The following is a 15251-nucleotide window of genomic DNA, read 5'->3' as shown; positions in this document are numbered from 1 at the left end:
CACTTGCTATCTCTCTCTTTTTTATTTATTTCTATTGTTGTGTGTATGTGCATACACTACCTACATGAATGTAGAAGACTTCTAAAACCAAAAGAGGCCAACCAAAGTTTCCTAAGTTATGGATGGTTTTACTGCCATGCGGTTGCTGGGAACAGAACCTGCAAGAGCAACAAATGCTTTTAGCCTCTGAGCCATCTCTGTAGCACGCCCTGCCACTCTCTTTTTAAGTGAGGAAGCTAGCACACAATGTGGGCTTCATGGTGGCCACAACCCTTCTTATTAGCCAGGACACCGGCTACTGCTTCTCTCTCTGAGCATCAAGCTACATCATTATAAATGTTCCCAAACAAGACCTGAGTGCCCTGTCGGGCAGTTTGTACAGACTCTTTTTTCAATTGACCCTCTGAAAACAAAGTTCTATGTAGCAGGGTTAAAACTCCCCCAGGGAACTTCCTTCCTCTAACAGATTTTCCAGAAGGAATTCACAGTAGGGTCCTTGGTTTGATTTCCTGCCCCAGTTAAAAGCCTTCTGGTAAAAGATATATTTCATTCTCATTTTCCACTTCTTAAATGATGTTCACCTAAAATGAATGCCTTCACTCCCTCAGAAATAAAGGAATAGGTAATCATCATATGTATACACACAGATATGTGTGTGTATACCTATATGTGTGTGTTTACATATGTATATATATCATCGTGTATGTATTTCCAAGAGAAATCCTCCCTCAGTTTAAACTAAATGACTGTGCTGAGTAACAAGGGGCAGACTTCTGTCATCACAGTCACCAGAGCAGAACAAAGGGAGTTACAGCAGAGATAATGAGGAATCTTGACAATACAGATGGGTTCCTTCCTTTCCAGGGATATATGGTGACTTTTGTTTGTTTCTTGGAGTTTCTCCAAAGCAGCAATTGGCCACCAATATGTCCCTGTGGGCAGACAAACATATTTGCAGAACAGCTAACTCACCACAAGCAAATAGAGCTATAGCCTCAAGGTTGATCCAAGACTTTGCCTTGGAAAACAATATTTATTTTCCTGCAGAAAACAACGGGGATTCCGGAGTGTTGAGATTTCAAGCTTTAAACTCCCGCACTTCTGCATCTTTGCAGATGAAACAAATTCAAACAAGGTCACAGTGGACTAGGGGTAAGCATCCCCTTCAGAGAAAAGACGCAAAGAAACACCAAGGTTGTGGGCAACCTCAGAAGCTAAACGGACACAAGGGCAGTTTCTCCTTGGAGAGAGAGCATAGCCCTACTGACACCTTGACTTCAAACTTTGACCTCTCGACTGTGAGGATCCATTTTAGATGCTTCAAACCACCCGGGATGTGAGAGTTTTTAGGGGGCATTCTGGTGCTATTTCCAAAGGTGTATGTATGTCTTTCTGGGACTCCTTAACACCTTCAAAAACTGATCAGGAATCTAGCACTTCTGTCCACTGTCACCCGAGACTAGCATTTGTTTCAGGTACATGTGGGAATTACCAGACTCCTCCTTCTTTGCTTTCTAGGTTTCAGTACATGAGTCAAAATTTCACTCTATGTCCCAGGTCAGGCTCACATTCACTGTGCAGCCTAAACTGGCCTTGAGCTCAAAGCAATTCTCCTGCCTCTTTTACCTGACAAATGCCAGGATAGCAGGTGTGTGCCAGAGCACCATGCAGAGTCTGTCGAGAACTAGCTTTCTGCTGGATGTACACGAAGTGGCTAATCCTGTCTGGTATGTAAATTTCCACCATTTGGACGGCCTAACTCGAGACAGGAGGAAGGAAGAGCCTAACAGTACCCAGTCAAAGAAAGTCCAGTAGAAAACATCCCTACTGTGTACTTACTTTTTTTTAAACTTAAATGTTATTATACACTGTCTCTAAAACATATCGACAGGCCAGATCTTTTTAAAAATGCACTTACTTTTATATTTTACATGTATAGGTGTTTTCTCTGCATATACATATACATATATATATGTATATATATATATGTATATATGTGTGTGTGTATATATATATATGTACACACACACACACCATGTATGTACCTCGTTCCTACAGGCGTTAGAAGAGGGTCCTGGGTCCCCTGGAACTGGAATTACAGATGGTTGAAAGCCATCATGTGGGTGCTGAGAACTGATCACAGTTCCCCCACAAGAGCAGCAAATGCTTTTAACCAATGAGCCATCGCTCCAATCACTAGGCTAGATCCTTAGGAATCAGATACTTAGATGGTACCAGACAACCTGAGGTGTGAATAAAAGCCTTTTCTTAGGAAGTCTTTCTAAACCAGTGAGTGGTTCTCAGTGATGCTGCGTCCCTGTAATACAGGTCCTTATGCTGCGGTGATTCCTGACCATAGAATTATTCTGTTGCTACTTCATAACTGTAATTTTACTACTGTTATGATAATAATAAAGTAAATATCTGATATGCAGGGGCCATGCCCCACAGGTTGAGAACTACCATTCTAAACTATTCTCTTAGAAAGGATTTTTCCCATTTCTTGTTTATTTCGCACAATACAAATGCTGTATCATTCCACTTGTATACTGGACATGGAGTGGCCAAGTTCATGGAGAGAGGAGGTTGAGAGTGGCTGCCAGCAGCTGGGGGAGATCAGACTCAGAAGCGAGTGCTTAGCAGGGTTTCATTCTGGGTAAATGAGAAAGTGCTGGAGATGAACAGTGGTGACAGTCCCATGTAGTGACAATGTACTTAATACTGCTCAAAATGGTATACTCTTAAAAACGGTTAAAGGAGCTAGCGAGACGGCTCACCAGTTAAGAGCACTTGTTGCTCTTGTAGAGGACCTGGGTTCGGTTCCCAGCCTCTACTTGGTGATTCATAACCATCTGTAACTCCAGTTCCAGAGGCTCTGATGCCCTCTTCAACACACACACACACACACACACACACACACACACACACACACACACACATATGTGTGAATGATCAGCCTGGTTTACATCGTAAGTTCCAGGACAGAGAGGGTAACACAGTGAGAGCTTGTCTCAAACAAACAAACAAACAAACAAACAAACCAAAATAACTGACAACAAAGTTATTTTGACAACGCTTAACTAATTGAAAAAATATTTATATGATGCTGGGTAGTGTTTTTATTCATTGTATTTTAGTTAATATAGCAAAGTAATGGGTTTCCATACGACATTTTCTTGCATGTATGCCACTGAGCACTGTTCATCTCTACACCCTGACCTTCTCCCAGAAAGGATCATTTTGCTGCTTTCTTATGCCGCCTTCTATCTGGGGTGACCATCATAAAAACCAGGGGCCAGGTGAAGTAGGCAATGACTCACCAAAACGAGAGTTCTCATCTGTTCGATTTCTCCGTTCAATTAGAACCAAATACAAACACATTTTCTCTTTTTCTCACACTGCGTGTGTTTCCTGCACGTAGTTCTTGAGCAGGCTGCAGAGCCAGAGAAACTTTTATGTTGATTATATGCATTCAGAACATATATATAGCTGGGCGTGGTGGCTCACGACTTTAATCCCAGCACTCGGGAGGCAGAGGCAGGTGGATTTCTGAGTTCGAGGCCAGCCTGGTCTACAGAATGAGTTCCAGGACAGCCAGGGCTACACAGAGAAACCGTCTTGAAAAGCCCAAAAAACAAAACAAAACAAAACCCCCCCCCAAAAAAAACCAAAAAACAAAAACCTGTCTCAAAAAACCAAATAAACAAACAAAACAAACAAACAAATATATATATATAGTCTCTCTCTGTCTCTCTCTCTCTCTCTGTCTCTCTCTCTCTCTCCTTTCCTTCCCCCTCCTTCTCTCTTTTTTCTTTCTAGGTGGGGTTTTTCACTGTGTAGCCCAGGCTGATCTCAAACTTTCAATCCTCCTGCTGCAGCCTCTTGTAGTCTGGGATTACAAGTGTCTCACACTCCACCCAGCTAGGATTCCACTCGTGTCATAACAACCCTGAGCTGGGGGTCCATCACCTCGTTTCACAGAAGCAGCAGCTGACTCCAAAGCCATGGAGGCAGGAAAGCAGTCTGAGAGTAGAACCCAGTTAGATTGTCCTAGAACCTTCCCTCCGCTCATCCAGGTACTGGGGAGGTCTTCAAGTACCACGAGTGTAGACATATTCACATTGATTTAAAGGTGACTTTGTGCTCCAAACCTTTTAAGTAAATGGAATCGTAGTGTCTATAACCTCTTTTTCTCCTCAGAAAAAAACTCCTGCAGTCCATCCAAGTGACCATGGGTTTTGTTTTGTTTTGCTGAGTAACCCTGGGCATTGCAGCCATCATATGCAGATGCTCAACACCTCCGCTTGTTTGTATGTTTTGATCAAGATAGCTGGAGAAAGGCGACCTAGTAAGATCCCATCTCCGTTCTTGGTTTCGTTGGCTTATTCACTAACTTGCCACAAGACTTGTGAAACACTATTGGTTTGCTTAATTATATGTCGTGTGTGACTATCACAAACAGTGGGCTGCATGTGATGAGAGTCTGGAATGTGAAGCAAAATAAAGTAGCAATCATGGGAGTGCAGGGACATTTGGCGAATGGGTAATGGATTGCATGTGAACACTGAATATTTATGGACACCCCAGTAAAAAGGCTGTAAAAACCTAGAAGAGAAGGTTGGGGCAGAGCTAAGCGTTTGAAAAGGTTTGAGTTGAATCTTGAGAGCCTGGGAAGAGTGTGTCAGGAAACGGGAGGCTTCAGGAGAGAGCAATAGTAGCCAAAGCACACACCCTCAGGGTGTGAACCTGGAGTTACTCCCCACAGTCTTACTCAGCCTCCACTCATGGAAATGTTATTCTGGAGGCCAGAACTATCTGCTTGCGGGCATGTGGTTCACCCGAAAAGAACGCCTTGATAGTTCAGAACTCTGATATTATCACTCTGAGGCGTATTATCTCCGAATGTACTTAACACACTTGAAATGTCCCAACCCTAGACAGAAGCCTAGCCTTTCCACTTCATCTCACTCAACCTGTGGTTTGCCAGGCAAGCCCGCCTGGCGTTCCTCCCTAGCAATCCTGTGAAGGACTTTTTCCCTGGAGTGGCATTCTAAGAATTTCCCTTTCCTTCTGAGACTAACCGCATTCTGTGGCCTCTGATCTCAGAGTCCTGAGTAGCCACGGAAATTAAATAAACTGCTCTGAACTCATTGCTTGTCATATGCGGAGAACTGTGCTTACCTTTGAGCAAAAACAGGAAAAGATTCCTTCCTTTGGTGGGGTGGGGGATGGGAGGGGATGGCACTACCGAGAAGAGAAGCCTCAAAATTATGAAATAATTGAGAAATTTTCATGACCCCTACCAGACCTGCCCACAAACCTTGGCAAACTGGTCCATCACCTCACAGAGATGCCACACGTAATTCAAGGACGCGATGATTGACGATGGCGTGAGAGTTTCACGTTATAATTTCAGTGCCACACTGTGAAACATAAATATCCAGGGAAAAGATGCTCTTGGGGGAAGCCCTGCTATATAAGCTTCGGCTGAGTCAAGAAGAGAACTTAGCTTTGAAGTTTCACAGTCATCTGGAGGAAGGGCGTTTGCATAGGATGCTCCTGAGGATAGTGCATACATTCCATGCCAGGACCAGACTGGGCATCGGGTATAGACCAGGTGGGAGCAGGTTTAGAGTTATTTCATAGTAATATCTGTATCTACATGTAAAAGACAGAAGAGTCTGCCCTTTGGATAAGTAACCAGTTATTTATATCTGGAATACACACACACACACACACACACACACACACACACACACACAGTCATTATCAAGCAGAATCTAAAATATCTAAGGACATGAAAACCATTCATGGTAAGTAGGGAGAGAAATCAGGCAACCATAATTATGGTCCTACAGAAGGAAAACAAGAGGGGGGGAACTACAGCAAAAAAGGTACTGATGGTAGTCTAGAGGGTATGTGTCCTCACATGGCTGGGTTTTAGAAGTTTCTAGAATGAGCAGACTTTACTGCGTTGTTAATAAGCACACATCTATATGTACATATTTTTTTCCTGCTCCGCTCGCTCCAGCCATATTTATTTCATATATGTGGGTACACTGTCCCTGTCTTCAGACACAGCAGAAGAGGGCATAGGATGCCCATTAGAGATGGTTGTGAGCCATCATGTGGTTGCTGGTAATTGAACTCAGGACTTCTGGAAGAGCAGTCCTTATCCGCTTAACCTCTTAACCGCTGAACCATCTCTCCAGCCCATACATATATTTTTAAATGGACATAAATAACAAATGAAATGAGAGTCATGAAACATAGCTGTAATCGCAGCATTCCAGAGGCTAAGGCATGAGTTCAAAGCCAACCTGAGCTATATAGCCAAATCCTCTATTAAACAAATGAACAACATAAAAACCACATCAACAGCAAAACAACTGTAAGTTCACTGTGGGGTAGCCCCTTCTGTTGGCTACCATGCGCTTTAGAGATAGACCATTGTATTCAGATACCATGCCATACTGGATGGTCTTTACAGTTTAGGTTACTTTACCCCGAATCACTGTCCTGTCCCTGGCTGCTTCTCCAGTATTGGCTCAGAGATGGGAGATGTGTGATTTATGCTGTGTGGCTTCATTATCTACTCTAGAATTCACTTCATGTTCAAGATGGGAAGGAATTGCCAAGGCTCGTGGTTTGAAGTGGTGAGATGAGGTAGATTCTAAGAATGGACTTTCTGAGCTCCTAAGAGACAGAGTGCAGATGGGGGAGGGGATACTTCTTTTTCATTTGATCCTTGTTAGTCTTCTAAGAAAACCAAAGTTGTTCTCTCACACACACACACAATCAGAAAATGATGTAGGACTGCAAATGTGGTTCACGTGTAAAGGTGATCACAAATGAGCATGATGACCCAAGTTAGGCACTAGGCACCCACATGGTGGAAGAAGAGGACCAAGCTCCAAAAGTTTCTCTCTGACCTCCACAAGCATGCTTACACACACACAGAGAGAGAGAGAGAGAGAGAGAGAGAGAGAGAGAGAGAGAGAGAGAGAGAGAATAAATAAATGAAACTTAAAATCTTTTTTGTTTGTTTGTTTGTTTTATGTACGTACACTGTCTCTGTCTTCAGACACACCAGAAACCAGAAGAGGGTATCAGGTCTCATCACAGATGGTTGTGAGCCACCGTATGGTTGCAGTGAATTAACTCAGGACCTCTGGAAGAGCAGTCAGTGCTCTTAACCACTAAGCCATCTCTCCAGCCCCCTTAAAATCTTATTTTAAAAAGAAATAAATCTAGAGAGTGATGAAGTTGGCAGTGTTATAGATCCTCAGGTAGTCTTTTAAAGAACTGATAAACAATGAAAAGAAAAGTACTAGATGCATTCATTGAAAACTGAGTGGTTTTGTGATTCTTAGTGTCTTGCTCTCTAATATTTTATATAATACGTATGTACAGTAGGTCCCCTTATCCAAAGGGGATAAGTCCACCTCCTCCAGTTGACGCCTGGACTTAGCAGTAGTTCTGAGCCCCGACTTGAGCTGTACTTTCTCTACCTTCCCATCAGGCTTATGCATGGACTCTGAGTGAATCTGAGCTCCCATCTCTTGTGCTTTCACATCACCTCTTGTCACTATTCTGATTATTTGGAGCCATCAGTAAATAAACAGTAGTCATTAGAGCACATGTTGAACCATGACAATAGGTCTGACAGTGTAGATGGTACTAGATAAGCAGTAGGTTGGTGGTTATGGCATGGACATATGGATCAAGGGAAGATTCATGTGCTCTTCCTACACTATGCTGGACAGAGGACAGCAAGGGATCTCACCACATTAGACTTACACCACACAGTTTTAAAATATGAGTTGCATATCTCTGGAATTTTCCTTTTTTAATATTCATAGCTGACTGGAAAATTGAACCACAAAATTGTGGCTAGGAAGGAATATTTCCTAACACAACCAACACATCCCAAGCTCCTCTCCAGTCTTTCTTATGTTACCAAAGAACATGACTTCTGCCTAGTAAGAGATATAAGAACCTCAACATCAAACAGAGACAGTCATAGGTAGTCAAAGAGGAAAGCAGCGGGGTGGCTTCATCCGAAGCCTAGTGACCACTGCGTTCAAGCTGTCGGTGCTTGCTTTGTACAGGTTGTTTTCTCACTTTATCCTGGTTCCTACATAAAATGATCAGTACACTGGAAGACCATAAGTGGTGGCACAGCAATATTAAGATCCTGTTGGTAATAAGAGCCCTCAGGACCTTTAAAAGAGCACGGTGCTACAGAACTTGAGCTTACTATATGACTTGGCTCCTTTGTCATCTTGAGCAGCAGCTCAGAGTTCTGACCTCCAGGTAAGCCATGTAATACACAGCCTGGCCACAGTGATCTTCTGTTCTGATGAGCATCACAGATGCCCTTAGAACCTTCTATAGGCAAGAAGAGGCCAAGGAAAAATCAGCAGAAACAACAACGTTATCAATGAGCATAAGGTGCCCACACCACAGCCAGTGTGTCAGGAATTTACAACTCCAAGTAGAATACTTGATGCCAAAATAAGTCCTAGGAAAGTGTGTCAGTGGGCACACCCGAAGGGAGCAACCCACACAATTCGCTTCCACTGAAGGGCACTGAAACAGAACATGAAAGAACCCCCACAGCATCATAACTGAGTTTGTGTCTGCTTCATTCCAAATATACAATATGGCAGCGTCTTTGGTTTTTTCAAGATTTGAGAGTTTTGACGTGAATCACGTGTTCTCTGAACTTTCAAGCGCATCTATGTTTGCCACTTGACACTAGACTCTGCTTGAGAAAGTGAAGTGTAGAATCACTGCAGAGTAAGGCTTGATAGACGTGACTTTCCTCCGTGGCTGTAACGGGAATGCAAGCACTTGCCCATTGAACACCCACTGATTACTTAGTTGGGAGTTTGCTCTAATTATTTGAGATTTGTGACTTCTAGAGCTAAGAAAAATGGTGTGAATTAAAGAGGCATGAAATGAGGTTTAGAAGAATCTATACATGGGTCTAATCATCTCATGGTAAACAAATAGAGATAAAAAGCCCAGAATGACCTACGGTCTTAAAGGCATGCTTTTGTTCCCATCTGGAGGAAAATTTCCCATTTGTTCTCCACTCCCTAGACTCAAAAGCAGAACACTCTCATGACCTCTGTTGTCTTCTCATTGTGGAAGAAGTGTATTGCCCTTCCTTAAGCCCAGAGAAGAGTCCTTTATATTTTCCTTTTTACACTCTAGTATCTGCTAGGGAGTAGCATCCTGATAAAAAGGAATACAAAGAACTATACATCTGACATTTAAAAAAAGAAAGAAAGAAAAAAAGGAAAGAAGAAAAAGGAAAAAAACACACAACAAAATCTTGGTTTCAAATATCACACAACTGACTGACACATCCCCCCTCCCCATGGGCCAACAGCTGCCTGACTCATTCTGATATGTTTTGCCTGCCTTAGCTGAGTGGGCTGATGTAAATAGGAAGCGATGAGGAGAATCAATTTGGGGCAAACACTTTTTTTTCAAGGCTGTAACAGGAAGAGATAGGAAGCCCCGGAAGATACTTGATAGGTATTCAACTCAGTAGCAAGGAGGAAGTAGAATGCCGAAGCACTCGGCTAGTTATTTTGAGTTGTCAACGGAAACTGGATACGACAGAGAAAGGACGCAGATAGGATGCGTTCTGTTGCATAGCAACGCAGAGGCTAGAAGCTACTGAACATAGCTGAAACCATCTGTCTCTATGAAAGATGAAGGGGAAATGGTTTAAAACAAAGGGGGGAAAAGGAGAATAGGAATAGGCTAATAAAATTCTTGGAAAAAGTATACAAGACTCCTTGTTCCTTTTTCTTAAAAGCATATTTTGTAGTAACATACACATATTTGTAATGTTTAATATCTTTTCATAGGGTTAATTTTAATACATTCTGAACTCCTATCTTTCCTTATACTTTGCCCTTACAACCCACTTACCTCAAAAAAGGTTTGCAGATGGTTGAGTTGGTGTAATGTCTGTGGACTTTGGGAGACTTGGTTCAAACCTGAAAGTCAGTACCCAATAAAAATGAGCAGTCAATTAGCTTAAGGACAGATCAGGAAAATGATGAGAAAAGAACATTCCATTCCCAGAAAGATAACCTCCTGTCCTGCCCTGTGCCTTCTCCCAGAGAGCTTCCTGAGAAATGGTTCCTGTCTCAGACCCCTGAGCAAAGAGGGACATGCGACACTACACAAGGGTGTTTCATTCCTAGGAAGCCCCCCAGCTCCAGAGGGAAGTGTGCAGAGTGGATAAAGTTTGACTTTTGGAGACAGGAAGCTCTCTTCAGAAATAATGTTCCATTTCCTGCTGCCCAAGATTGTCAGCCCTATAGCTGCTTTTGACGACATAGAAATTCAAGAGCCGGCTTCCTTCCCTCCACCACTAATCTCCCCCCTGATCTCCCCCAACAAGCTGCTTTCAACACATCACAGACCATCGAGTGGGCGGCGGTTTCCCAGAGACCATACTTCTGTGGCCCACTCTCAGGGCTAGGAAGGAGACACGTTCCCATCCCCCTCACAGAGAGCAAGCTGTGAGGGCAGAGGACCTTACCTTCCCAAGGCACCACTAGGCAGTCTGCCTAGGGAAACTTGCTCCCTCCCAGGAGAAGAGAAGAGCTACTTCTTAGAAAGTTGGCTTTGGTTGTACCCGAGGTGGAATTCCACCTCCAGAATGTTCTAGTTGGAAGAAATCTGGTACCCATCGGGTAGAGAGTCTCAAAAACCTAAGAGGTGCATAAGAAAATGCGGAAACGATGAGAAGCAGTGCTGGTTTATCTCTACCACCATCTTTCCTTGAGTTGATTTGGTTCGGGGCTTGGTTGCTTTTGTGCTGGTGCTGAGGATTGAACCCAGGGCCCTGAGAATACTAAACACATGGGTCCTCTACCACTGAGTGTGTCCATGGTCCTTAACTTCTTCTACAATGACACTATAGACTCTCATACAGTACAGTAAGGGTACACACTGCACTCAGCACGCTGGGGTCCACCCCACAGAGTCCCCCATTGGTTATCTCTTTGAATTTCTTGTCTACAAAACATTATAGGATGCTGAGGATCTCAAAAGACAAGTCAAAGTGTGCCTTAGGAAACCCATGTATGCACAGTAAGCACTCACAAAACAGTGACGAGCATTCTAGCAAACTGATTGTAACTGATAAAATGTAAAAATCCTCATCAAAATAAGGGAGTCTAGAGGAAGTAATAAGGTGTGCAGATCTCTGCAAAATAGTGAAAAATATTTTCCTTACTGAAATATCAAGAACTCATAATTACATGACCTGTGTATTTTGTTGTTGTTCTTGTTGTTGTTGTTTTTTTAAAGTGTATAAGCCAGGCATAGTGCGTTTACTGTAACTCCCAAAGTAAGAAAGATGAGTCAGGGGGATTTTTGAGTTTGATTCCAACCTGGGCAACAAAATGAAATGTTTACTCAAAACAGGAGAGACAGGGAATATGAAGAAGCACAATTAAGTACATACGTCTATAGCAATTAATAATAATGATGTGTGTGTACGTGCATGTGAGTATATGTGTGTTCAAAACTGGTCTTTGACTTCTTCTATATTTTGCCATAATGATCAGGTATTTCCTTTGATGCAAACATTAACCTAAAAGAAATCAAGATCAAGATTGCTTGCTGTGCCTTCAAGTTTAAGCAGTGAGCTGAGCTGACTTCATGTTTTTGCCCAGCTTTCCTGACTTTCAAATCCTAGAGCAATTTCTAAAGTTTATGTGGAAGACCTCTTATTTTTGCTCAGTCTAATTTACATTTATATTTTGTGAAACTTTTTTTTATGGTTTTAGAGCTTTATTGTAGAAAGGCAGGGGGAAAGAGAAAAGGTAAAAAAAAGAGAGACTGGCCATGGCCAAGAGGAGAGAAGGGGGAAAGAAGATAGAGAGAAGAAAGGGTAGAGTAAGAGAGAGAGAGTGAGAGGTTAGAGAGAGAGATCGAGGAGAGGATAAGGAGAGAGAGTAAGAGAGAACAAGGAGAGCTATTTTGTAAAACTCATTCCACTTAATTTTTTTATTATTTTTGCTCAGTCTAATTTAAATTTATATTTTGGAAAACTTTTATGAAATAGAATAAGCAACCAAAAGATACTTGTTACCAGAGTAGCCACAAGAGAATGTGCAGGTCTCAGTTGTCTGGGCTGCTTTAGGAGTCAGGGCATGGAGCAGGGGGCATTGCAGGCTCTTCTCTCTGAGAAGGGTAGGACAGTGTAAAGCCCAGTGGGGGAAGTGAGACCAGGTACAAATCCCAAGTCTACCCCTCTACCTAACAGCCCTCTGAAAGTCAGCCATTCACAAATACCCAAACTCACACCAGGGGAGTTTGCTGCTTCCATGGGTCTGAGGCACCAGGGACCTTGACATGGCCACAAGGGTGTCAATAATACACATTCACTCGGGAGTTCATCCCTTCCCTAAAGGAAGTCTTTCAAATGAAAGGAAGCAATGACAAAGGCTGGTTTTGGTGACTTCCCAGAGAAAGAGAACGAGCCTCATTGAATCCCACGTGCATCTCCTTAGAACCCGAATGAGAGAGTGTTCAAAGACCATGCTGCAGTATAGAACTATTCTAAGAACCAAGCAAAGCTGGACTCCACCAGTCTTTCAGGAGCCTGGCTCAACCTCTGTGAGTGACACTTCTCTCAAATTGCCTGCCCACCAATCATCACACTGTTCTTGGTCCTCTAAGAGAGAAGCCTGGACCAGATTAGAAGAATCTGTGATGCTTGAGTGAAGAGACGGGGTGGACCTACTATTCACTTACTGCCCCATTCGTTTTGATTTTTTAAAATGTGAATCATGCCAATAATGATCCAAATTGTTATGAACTCTGCACAGTTCTGGCTCTAAACCTTCTAGAGAAAGGAAACTTAGCCTACAGCAGGATTTTGGTGGCTTTCTCCAGGACAACTTACTCGGGCTGCTGTCACCATTAGAAAAGAGAAAACAAGTGTAAGCATACAGGTTACAGGACCTGGCTAGCTCTGAAGCCCAGCTCTGACCTGGGCCCACAATCTGCAATGGTATGGGTGTGCACTCTCAAATTCAGGTGTTAAAAACTTAACCTTGAAGCTATATATTTGTGCTATTTGGATCTCTTGGTGGTGGGGGGATTGACCAGGGTTGTTTGACATCATGAAGGGAGAGAGCCCCATTTTTCCTCTCTTTGGTTTGGGTTTGTTTGTTTGTTTGTTTGTTTGTTTTCAAGCCAGGGTTTCTTTGTATAGCTTTGGCTATCCTGGAACCAGGACAGCCTAGAACTTTGAGATCTGCCTGCCTCTGTGTCCTGAGTCCTGGGATTAATGGCGTGTGCCACCACCCCACCCCACCCCACCCCCCCGTGCAAGCCCCATGCTTTTATTAATGGCTTTTATGAAAGATTTAAGGGCTAAGGAATTTGCTCTGTAGGCAAAGCACTTACTATGCAAACTTGAGGACCTGATCCTACCTTAATCAGGATTCAGATTCCTGGTACCCACATAAAAGCAGTTAGTCTATAATCCTATTACTGAAACTAGAGACAGGCAGTTTAACTGGTCTCTGTTCCAAAATAATAGTAATAATAGTAATTAATAATAATAATAATAATAGAGAGATTGAGGGAGATACCGGAGGTCAACCTCTGGCCTCCACACATCTGTATGTGTTATCACACACAGACATGTAAATCTGCACATACACACCCATGAAATGCTCACATATGTATGTGTACATGGGGATATATACACATATACAAGTGTACACACATATATATACACGAGTATACAACCCTTTACCTTTATTAAATCCTGTTGGTAGATATTGTTTTACTAATGATAGAAGTTAAAGTGATTATGGTTAAATTTTTGTATATCTTCATGAATATTTCATTGGGTAACTTCCCAGAAGTAGATTCTGATGCTAAATGAACCCTAGGAGCAGGCTATTTAAGTCCTCATCAGCACTTTATGATTGCAATTTGGCAGCATATTCACATTGGGTTTTACTGCCTATTAATACGATGTGCGAGTATTTCATTGTTCTAATTTACTTGAAGAAAGCCTTTGGAAAACCTCTGGCTTCGGGACCTGCTCTTTGGGTCCATCTTATCTTTTCTGGTCACTTATTGACAAAGTAGTCGCCTTTTCTTCTAATGTATGTGAGTATTGTCAGCATGTATGTACATGGACCACACATGTGCCTGGTATCTGCAGAGGCCAGAAGAGAGTGTCCTATTCCCTGGAACTGGAGTTACACACAGATGTGAGCTGCTAGGTGGGTGCTGGAACCTGACCCCAGGTCCTCTGCAGGAGCCCTGAACACTCTCAATGCACTCCAGTCTCATGCAGTCACTTTTTAAGGTAACTTTTGAGAAACCAGTTTCTAAGTCACTCACTGTCTTCCTCTGATGTTTCTCAGAAAGTGTACTGAGGGGGTGAAGTCAAATGTTCTGACTTTTGCCTAGGAGAAAACTTCATCTTTATGACTTTGAAAACATTCAGTGTGTGTGTGTGTGTGTGTGTGTGTGTGTGTCTGTCCTCAAGTGCATATGTGTATGCATGCCTGGTTGTATGTACAGTGCTTATGATACATGAAAACTGATTCTAAGCACTACACTCTCATATGAAGAAATCATAACCATCATCTTATTTTCCAGATTGGTAAACTGAGGCACGGAGAACTGATTGGCAGTAGTTGCTACAGTGTTGGGATTCTTGGTGCAGACAGCCTCACTCTGGAGCCCAGGGAAGGGTGGTCTGACTAGACTTACAAACGGTGCATGGCTCTGGACTGCAGCTGCTCGAAGTCTTTGCTTAGGCGCGTGCACATCTCCTGCTGTCTCTCCCCGAGGAGTACAAGCTGCTCTCGGTTCTGCTGCTGGGGACCATATCATCTCTTGTCTACCTCATGACCCTGTAAGGTTCCTTGAAACTGGGCAGCACTAACCTAAACACCCCGAGTCAGAGACATTTTAAGCCATCTTCATACGACGCCACAAGTGGAAAATTCCACACCATGAAATTTGGGTCCAAAAAAAAAATTATTAAAAGTATTATACGGGATTGTGTGTGAGATGTAGCAAAAACAAATGAATCTTGTTTTTATACATAACTCTTATCTCCAAGATATTCTACTACGTACATGTAGATAACCCAGACTGTGAAAATTCCAACATCTAAAACATGCCTGGTCCCGAGTCTGATAAAGGGCACCCAGCCTCTCTCTCCAACCCTGCTCTTG

Source organism: Mus musculus, chromosome 1 (genome assembly GCF_000001635.26).
Source record: "Mus musculus strain C57BL/6J chromosome 1, GRCm38.p6 C57BL/6J".
In the NCBI taxonomy this organism is placed as follows: domain Eukaryota; kingdom Metazoa; phylum Chordata; class Mammalia; order Rodentia; family Muridae; genus Mus; species Mus musculus.
This window is presented reverse-complemented; position numbering follows the sequence as displayed.